The sequence below is a fragment of the Amblyomma mixtum genome, chromosome 1, assembly GCF_055824585.1.
Source record: "Amblyomma mixtum isolate Tamu chromosome 1, ASM5582458v1, whole genome shotgun sequence".
NCBI classification, from domain to species: Eukaryota; Metazoa; Arthropoda; class Arachnida; order Ixodida; family Ixodidae; genus Amblyomma; species Amblyomma mixtum.
Window position 1 is genome coordinate 135,053,426 of NC_143012.1, and position 9,593 is coordinate 135,063,018.

Consider the following 9,593-nt stretch of genomic DNA (forward strand, 5'->3'; position numbering starts at 1 on the left):
GTTCTAGTAAACTGTAGAAGGCGTACCGCTCGCTTTTTCTGTAAATCACATGAATATTTATAGTTACACGTACGCAAAACGCAGGCACATTCCCACTTTTAGTTCAGCGTATGCTAGCAGAGACGCAAAAATAAACAGCCTATAGTGGCGCCATCTGGTCGTCAGGACGGGAACCATTGCTGTAAACAAACCGACTCTCCACTTAAGCCTAGGAGCGGCAGAATCGTCACTCTATTTAAAATAAAGCAAATTTATCTCTTATATGTTTTCTTATAGGCGAGATGAGACGAAGCGAAAGACAGGCGCCCAATTTATGGCCAGTGAACGCACTGAAAAAGGCAGCAACAACGAGAATTCAGTCGGAAGCGAGAGGTCCGGCTTCGACGGGCGCCGCCATGTTTGTCGCCGCGCGGCGGAAATCCAGATGGTTGCCAGATGAGACTACCATCTCATACAGATGTGTTCCCACATTAATAAATTCTATTTTAAAATGGTCTACCGCACTCCTTGGCACCACAGCTGGCTAAACGGTAATTTGAGTAAAGAGCTATCGGTTGCCGCAAAGAAAATATGGTCGATAAAATTCAGTAGACTGACCCTTTAAAGGGTCCCTGAAACGGTGTCCATGTAGGCAAAGAGAAGTCGAAGTATTGATAGACATTGAACGATCCATCATCCTACCGCAAAAATTTTTGATCTACCTTGTGCGGAACCAGAGATAATGGATATTAAAAATGACCACCAGCCTTTTCCCTCTCAACTCGTACACCGGAGCGAACCATAAAAAAATAAAGATTACAGGCCGGGACCATGCTCCGCCCACAAATACGTCATCGACGAGATCGGTTTGTTTACTTCCGGTTGACGCGCTCTTTCGCTCGATCGCTCGCTCGCTCGCTTTCCCGCTGTCTGCTATGTTCACCTGTGTCTCGCAACTGTCGCTGCGGCTTCTCTCGTACTTTAGACCCCGAGCAGAAGGAACGACTTTTGCGGATGAGTGCCGAAATGGGATTTCAGCCTTAAGGCGGGGACACATGTGCGAAAAGTGTGTGCGATTCGCTGCGGCGCGCCGTTGTGAACGACGTCGTAACAACCGATCGCAGCCCGTCGCCTGCGTCCAACCTGCCGGATGTCTACGACAAGCCGCGCGCGGAAAACGCAACGACGGGAAGCGGGAGCCAATACGAGTGCGGAGAGCGGCAGCGTCATGATGCCGTACAGCGCGCTGCTCAGGGCGCTCGGGGCCGAGCCACGCCGGACCGGCCTGCCAGACTTGATGCCGGCCACCGGCGACTGAAAAACGCGCTAGTATTGTTTGTTCTCGTCCATAGCAAGCCCTTGGATAGATGCATGTCAAAAATGCATAATTTCTGACGATCGTTGGCCAATACCGAGTTGCTGGTAAAAGTGATGACTGCGATACAAGCAAATTTAATCCAACAGCCGATTTGGTGCTGCTGCTACTTAGTGCAGTTCGCCTACCGTCTGCTAGCTCCGTTGCTGAAGGCATCGTGGAAATCGAACATATCTTTTATTATGGGACGAGTTCGCAGTAAAGCGATGTGAATAGTAGGCCTTTTATTATAGCGCAGGCAACTTCCGAAGCGCCGTCAGCTGCGGTTTCAATGCGAAACCATATAGGCCTAGCTACGACTAGGGCAGCCTGGGACCAGCGCGCAGTTCGTCGCGCGGCGTTGCCGCAGGCGGTGTCGTTGCCGAAAGATCCACTATTGCACAGACATTTTCGTTGCTCGAATCTAGGAAGCATCCTCGCTGGTATCATGGCTGTTTTGCATTTTCTTGTGCGAACGTGATGTACGCCGAGCATGCCGGCCGGCCGGCCAGCCTGGATCCCGTCTGCCGGCGACATAAAAACGAGCTAAAGTGTGTTCTTGACGTAAATAATAAACCCTGGGATAAGAAATGTGAAAAATGTGTCATTTTTGAGGATCGCTGACCAATACTGAGCTGCTGGTAAAGGTAACGACTGTGATACGAGCAAATTTCTTGCCACAACCGTCTCGCAGCTGCCGCTGGTCCGACGTGGGGTCCGGCTCGCCTGGCGCCCGCTCGCTTCGCTGCAGAAGGAGTCGCGGAAAGTGACCATACTATTATTTTATTGTGAGATGATGCTGTTGACTGCAAAGCGATGTGTAGAGTAAACCTTGTACTTCCGAAGCGCCGGCCGCTGCAGCTTCGATGCCAAAGAGGCAATAGGCCTAGCGACGACCACGGCAGCCAGGCAGCAGCAGAGCTCGTCGCCCTGAGCGCCCGCGAGCGGTGCCGTTGCCGAAAGCTCGCAACATAAGCAGGCGTGCTTTGTCGCTGCTCGAGAAGTATTTCTGATAACAAGGCGATCTTTCCTTGTGATATTTGTACACCATCCCAAGCAGCGCTCAGGCATTGCTGCACGGCGGCGAAGTGCGACACGTTTTGTGAGCGGAGCTTGGGTAGGGCGGCGCAGCGATGCTCACCGCTCCGTGTCTCCCTGCTTGTAGTGGGGCGGCAGTTCGCAAGCGACGATCGGTGCAGCGAGTCGGCCAAGCTTTTAAGGACACGCCGTTCAGAAATCGAGCGCTGAATCCTGACGACGACGACGGCTCGCTCACTTCCATCTTTCGGCAGACAGTGCCGAAGGGCAACATCTTGCCGAACCCTGGCTTTGCAACCAACGACACAGCACGGCCGGTCCATTTTGATTGCGCATGCGACGGAGGTCGCGACAGAAATCAGTAGGGCGTGACTCCAAATCGCACCTCGATTCTCGATTCGGTTCGACGGCGGCGCCGGCGGAGTGACACAAGCGGCACGAGCAGACGAAAACATTGTAAACCGGAAGTGCAGTACTAATTTCTGACACCAAACACACAATAACTGCGTAAACATGCATTAAACGACAACTCTGCTTGCTGAAATGCGAAATGTTTCCGAAAAGAGTAAGAGTGTGAAGTATCTAGAGCTTCTAGTTTGTTAAATGCGTGATTTCACGCTGGCACCGCGAACCAATCATAGCCCAGCACTTGTGACGTAAAGAGTACAAACTGACGTAATGAGTACGGATTCGGGCGGAAGTTCACCGCCGCTGGTCGCCGCGAGGCTCGGGAGAGGTAGTTTTTGAAAATGTATTGTAAATTATCTACTCGCCTTTGATGTATTGTACGCGGCATGAACGTTCAGTGGCCTACGCTCTACATAATGCAAGTATTTGTTTGCCAACCTCAGACACCCCTTTCATTGGCGACTGCGGTCGCTAGAGCGCAGCTCTCTGGCGCCCGTTTCGCGGCGTCGCCGTTGTCCGTTCGGCGTTCTTTGTGTTCATTGGCGTTGGCGTTGACGTTTTACACTGCGAAAACCTCCCCTACTTCCTTCCCTTACTTGTTTCATCAATAAAATTTTTACCTACCTGCCTACCTACACTGCGATCATTTTGAGCCATTGCCTAGCAACCGTCGCGGGGGACACCCGAACCGCACCGTACAGGAAGGGAGGAAGTGGGAGTGAAAGAAGAAAGACAAAGAGGGGGGGGGGGGGGGGGGGGCGTTGTGGAGATAATGAAAACTGTATTTTAGGAAAGGAAATTACTCAGTAACTGTCTCGCATTTCTCGGTGGACACCCGTCATCCGTTTGTGGAGGAAGGGAGGTGGTGGTGGTGAAAAACATTTATTGTTCATTAAATTTACACAGAAAAGTGACTGGGGTAGGACCCTATTGGCCCTTTCCCCTCACAATACTAGGTGGAGCCCCTATTCAGGGGCCGCATTGGCAAGCAACGCCGCCCGCGTCCGTTGAACAAAGGCCTTTTGGGTCTTTAGGTCTTGACAGCCGAGCAGGGCCGCCTCCCAGTCCTCTCTTGGGGGGGGGGGTGATAGATGGGTTTGATTGACACGCCCAAAAGTTGTGGAAGGTGTCAGCCACCTCCCCACTGAACTGGCACGCGCCATCAAAGGATGTATTGAAATGTTTAAGCACCGCCGGGCACAGTACAGTGTTAGTGAGAATTTTGATGAGGAGGCGCGCTCGTCAGCGCGATCCAGTCCCTTACAAGGGGCCGGGTAGCGCCGGTGCTCCTCCTTGTATTAATCGGTGATTTGTTTGAATGTAAGGGTCAGATTGTCTGATTGGTGGTGGTGGTGGTGAAAATCTTTAATATGCAAAGAGAGTTTGAGGGTAAAAAACCCTGCTACATGGTCGGTATCCTTAGTCCGGGACACCGCACGACGAGGCCCCGTCTCGCGCCCGCTTTACTAGAGCCCTTTGAGACTCCAGGGCGGAGCAGTTGATGAGGGCAGTCTCCCATGCCTCTCGGGTGAGGGTGGGGGAAGGGGGAAGGTGAGGTTTCTGAGTACATGCCCACACCATGTGAAAGATATCGCAGATCTCTCCACAGTGCGGGCAGCGCCCATCTGTGTTCGGATCGAAGTGTTTTGCTATGGCAGGACAGAGAAGAGTTCCTGCCTGCAGGCGCCGCAGAGTTCGCTCCTCCGCCTTACTCGGCCCCTTGGCAGGTACTGGGTGGAGACGGTGGCTGTCGCAATAATGAATTAGGATTTCGCGGAACCGCAGAAGCGGTTTGTGAGCTTCTGAGCCAGGAGAGCTAGGATGAGGAGCCCGGTCTGTGAGCGCTCGGGCGGCCGCATCAGCGGCCTCATTGCCTCGTAGACCCTGGTGGCCGGGAGCCCAGATCACTTTTGTGCGAGTTGGATCGGCGGGAGCGCGTCTTAGAATTTGGGAGGCAAGAGGGCGCCTGCAAGATAATGTTCACAGGCCCGGCGAGAGTCTGTGATAACTAGGGGTGTGCGAATATTCGATATTTTCGAATATTATATTTTTAGTATTCGTATTCGATTCGAAATTCTAGTATTCGTGTTCATTCGAATATTCGACCCGACTCGAATATTCGGATCTAGACGAATATTCATTGTGAGCACCGGCGTTCATTTTGATCCGCAAGCCCTATCGACAGAGACATAACAACATGGCGGCGCCCAGAGCAATGCGCATGGATGAAGGAAAATTTTTCCTTCCTCCAAGGGCCATGCCGTAGCTGACTGCGCTGGTGCGCTTTCTTGTGGCTATACCAGCGCAGCTGCTATAATCAGAGCTGTGCACAAAGTACCTCGCAATACTTGCCAGGTCAGTGCCAAGTAAGAGGGCATTTTCTGTGGATGGAGGAGTCGTTTCAGCTAGAAGGGAACTACTTCTGCCTGACCATGTGGAGCAGCTGGTTTTCCTTCACGACAACCTTTTATGTTCATCCCAGCAACGCGCTTTTGTGCTGATGGCAAGCTAGCCTTAATCAATGCTGTGTACTAGCCATCCTTTCTGATATTTCCACTCTTCTAAGAATAATGTTCGAGACTTTGATACCTTTTGTGCAGCCACACACACCTTTTGTGTTCATTTAATCATCGATAGTTGAACTGTGATGTTCTTGGGTGCTGAAATAAATGTTTTGTAGTGGTTAAATGCGTCTGTCCTTGATTATTCGACATTCGATTCGATATTCGGAATCAAGTATTCGTATTCGATTCGTATTCGAAAAATTCGATATTCGCACACCCCTAGTGATAACTGTTCTCGATTTCGGATCGGCGGCAGCGAGAGCTATTGCGACTTCCTCCGCTCGTGTTGAATTTGGGGCCCGAAAAGATAGCCCATCGACATCCATTCCCCGGTGAACTACGGCAGCCGTGAAGAATCCCGTGGGCGACGGCCCTGTGATGTCCACGTAGTAGACGCCCTCTTTATATGCATACTGCCTCTCAAGCGTGCGAACCCGCGCTTGTTGTCTGCCTTCATGTGAAGCCATGTCCATGTTACGAGGGAGCGGAGCGACCAAGAGCATGTGGCGCCACAGCACCGGGATGTTCTCCGTCCCCTCTGGTATGCATGTGTGTTGGATGTGTAAGCGGTTTAGCAGGCGGCGCCCAGGAAGCGTCTGCGATAGCCGCGTATATTGGTTCACGAGGTGGGCCTCCCGCAACTCCTGATAGGAGTTTACCACTCCCAACGCCTTCAGTTTGGCGTTGGAGGTAGCCACCGGGAGGTCCAATGCTCGCTTTGTTGCCTTCCTGATGATGGCGTCAATGCGCTTGTCTTGTTGTTTGGTGGTGCGTAGGTACGGCACGGCGTAGAGGATCCGGCTGGTCACGAAGGCATGGGCGAGTCGTAGCGCGTCCCTGCCCCGCAGACCACCCCGCTTGTTGGAAACACGGTGGATCATGCGCCCTACCTGTTTACCTATGCTCTTGAGTTTCGCTATAGTAGAGTCCGGCCTAAGTTTGTTATTGATGAACAGACCCAGGATCCGGAGCTCTGCCACTTCTCTGATGGGACCGCCCGACAGAGATATGTGTAGAGACGTGTTGTCCTTGTGGTTTGTCCTGACGTGTAGAAGCTCTGATTTGGCGGGAGCACATTGGAGACCGCAGTCGGCAGCATATGCATCGACTATGGAGGCGGCCTGCTGAAGGCGGTCCTCCATCTCCCCAAGGCTCCCCTCGGTGGTCCAGATTGTAATATCGTCTGCGTAGAGTGCGTGTTTTATGCCCTCCACCTGAGCCAGTCGGCCGGGCAGGTGCATCATGGCGATGTTGAAAAGGAGCGGTGATAACGCCGCCCCCTGTGGTGTACCTCGTGTACCCATAGAGTACGGGCCGTATTCCTCGTCCTCGATCCGGAGGAGTGCCTGACGCGCAGAGAGGAAGTCTCTGGCATAGGCGAAGGCCTTCGCCCCGCAGTTAGTGATGTTCAAGTTAGAGAGTATGGTGCCATGTTTAACATTGTCAAACGCCCCCTTAAGATCGAGGGCGAGAATGGCCTTGTCGTCTTGTTGCATGGCTGTGGGTCGTATTATGTCCCTGTGTAGTTGGAGTAGGACATCCTGTGCAGACATGTGCGGGCTGAACCCGAACATAGTGTCTGCAAAGAGGCAGTACCCTTCCAAGGACAGGGAGATAGCCCGGGGAGAGAGTGCGCGGGCGGCCTGATTGGCCTGTTCGTTTCCCTGGAGTCCCTGGTGACCGGGGGCCCAAATCAGGTTGCGTAGAGTTGGATCTTCGCATCGGCAGCTATATTGCAGTATGCTAGGAAGTGGGAGTGAAAGAAGAAACAGAAAGAGGGCCCGCAAAGAAGAAAATAAATTTGAGGAAAGGAAATTACGGAGGAGGTTCCGCCGCTGCGCGGAAGAGAGGCCACACTTGGCATGATTCCAGCGCACGGACGGACACCGCGAGCATGAGCCATTAAAGGCCTTCGCCTTAATATTTAGTTTTCCTGCGCCTTGCATTTTGGCTGCTGACCTGACCGTCCAGGTGGAAAACTGCCTCATCCGTGAAGAGCAAACACTGCAGATGGCCACGATCCTGCGTACTTCTTTGCTTTTTTCTCGATGTTGCAGATTGCTGTTTTGCTGTCACTAAGAATCAAACTAGCCTTGGTTCCGGCGCAAGCAAGCGCTATTGCGACCTCCTCGGCCGTATCTATGTTTCTAATGGAGGCGGCGGCGACTGGTGCACCTCGGCCGTCGACTACTGAGGCGACCGCCGCCCTCGACCTGCCACTCGCTGCGTCCACGTAGGCAACCTCATTTGCCCTGAAATTCCCGGCCCTTTTAACCAGCGCCTCCGCCCTCTTCTACGTGGCAGAACATGCGGACAGAGACGCCTTTTTCCTGGCAGTTGTCGATCATCAAGGTTCTCCCCTTGCTTCTCCCCTTGCTCCCCTTGCGACAATCGATAAAACAAAATTTCCGGAGGAGGCCGAAGAAGCTGCCATAGCTTTAGCCGTTACCTCCACCACTGCCAAATACATCATCAGCGACTCTAAAACAGCAATTCGAAATTTTGCAAAAGGAAGGGCTCACACCGCAGCCATCAAAATCTTACAAAAAATCTCCAATACCCGCCAGATCACATTGATCTGGGTCCCCGCCCATTCGGACCATTCTGGAAACGAGGCGGCGCACCAAATTGCCCGAGGATTCGTGGTTAACCGGGAGGTGCGCTACCCCGAGCTCAGATCGGCCAAGGAGCGAGTGACAACCTATAAAGAAATCACTACCTACTTCAAGAAAGAAAGACAGATCTTCCCAGAACCACATAAATCTCTCAGTAAAACACAACAAGTCAGCTGGCGGCAGCTCCAAACAGACACTTTCTTTAATCCATACATGTACTCCATGTGGTTCCCGGAGCAGTACAGCCCCGTCTGTTCTCTCTGTGGGCACCAAAAGGCAGACACACCGCACATCCTATACTCATGTACTCAAGACAAGCCATCGCACAGTCTGCAGCTCTCTACCCAATCTCAGTGGGAGGCCGCGCTGCTCAGCTCGGACTCGGAGGTTCAACTTCGAGCCACAGAGCGAGCCGAAGAGGTCGCCGAACGACATCGTCGGTCTGCCACCTGGCGTTCGGCCTAGAAGAGAAGCCCACCGCGGGGAGGGGAACATGACCCCAATCCGCGCCTAAGACCTCTTCTTTAATAAAGTTTACCTCCTCCTCCTCCTCCCGTCTTTCCCTGTGATGTTCTGGGTGCATGTTGCGGGGGACAGAGGGAACGATGATATTCTCGCGACATTGTGGCGGTAGGGCGACCTTGTCGCATATGCCCCTATCTACTTTTCGGCCGACCCACTTTAAGATGGTCCGGCCCGTATTCGTTGTACTCAGTCTTTCGAGCTGGGCGATTCGCACCGCCTCGGCGAGTTCAATCCAAGTATTATGCACCCCCATTTCCAACAGGCGGTCTGTAGAGGTGGAGATAGGTACGCCCAGCGCCCTCTTGACGTAACGCCGAATAATTGCGTCGATCTCCTCTCTCTCGTTTACCCTAATATTGAGGAATGGCGTGGCATAGCATATTCGGCTAATAATATACGCCTGCGTCAGTTTCAAGAGGCTACTTTCTTTGAGGTCCCTGCCCTTCAGCGCGACCCTTTACTTGCGCAGCGTAGTTGCTGAGCTTCTTGATAGTTCCTTCATTGTAACCGTCCTCTTGGATAAAAAGTCCGAGGATCCTGATGTGATTAACTTTCGGTACAGCTTTGCCCTCTACCTTAATTTCAAAATTTCAGTCGCGCTTGCACCGGAGCGCTTTCGGATTGTAAACAAAAAGTTCCGATTTCTGCGGCGAACACACAAGGCCCCTTTCGGCCGCGTAGGACACTACAGTGTCTGCCGCTGCCTGCAGCCGCTCTTCTATGCTGCCGTCACTACCACTGTTCAACCATATGTTGATGTCATCTGCGTACAAGCTAAATTTTATGTCGTCTATATACCTGAGTGCGGCAGGAAGGGCCCTCATTGCCACGTTAAAAAGGAAGGGGGAGAGCACCGATCCCTGCGGCGTTCCCTTACTTCCCAGGTGGTGGTGGTGAAAACATTCATTACGAATGAGCAGGAGGTATGTTTGGATCAGCCCGTAAGGGACCGATCCTTACAAACACTAGGTGGAGGTCCCTAGTATGGGACCCCAGTGGCGGTTGCCGCCGCCCGGGCGCGCCCAACTAAGGCTTGTTGGGCCTGTAAGTCGTGGCAGCCGAGCAGGGTCGCCTCCCAGTCCTCCCGGGTTGGGTTGGGGATGGGGGGAA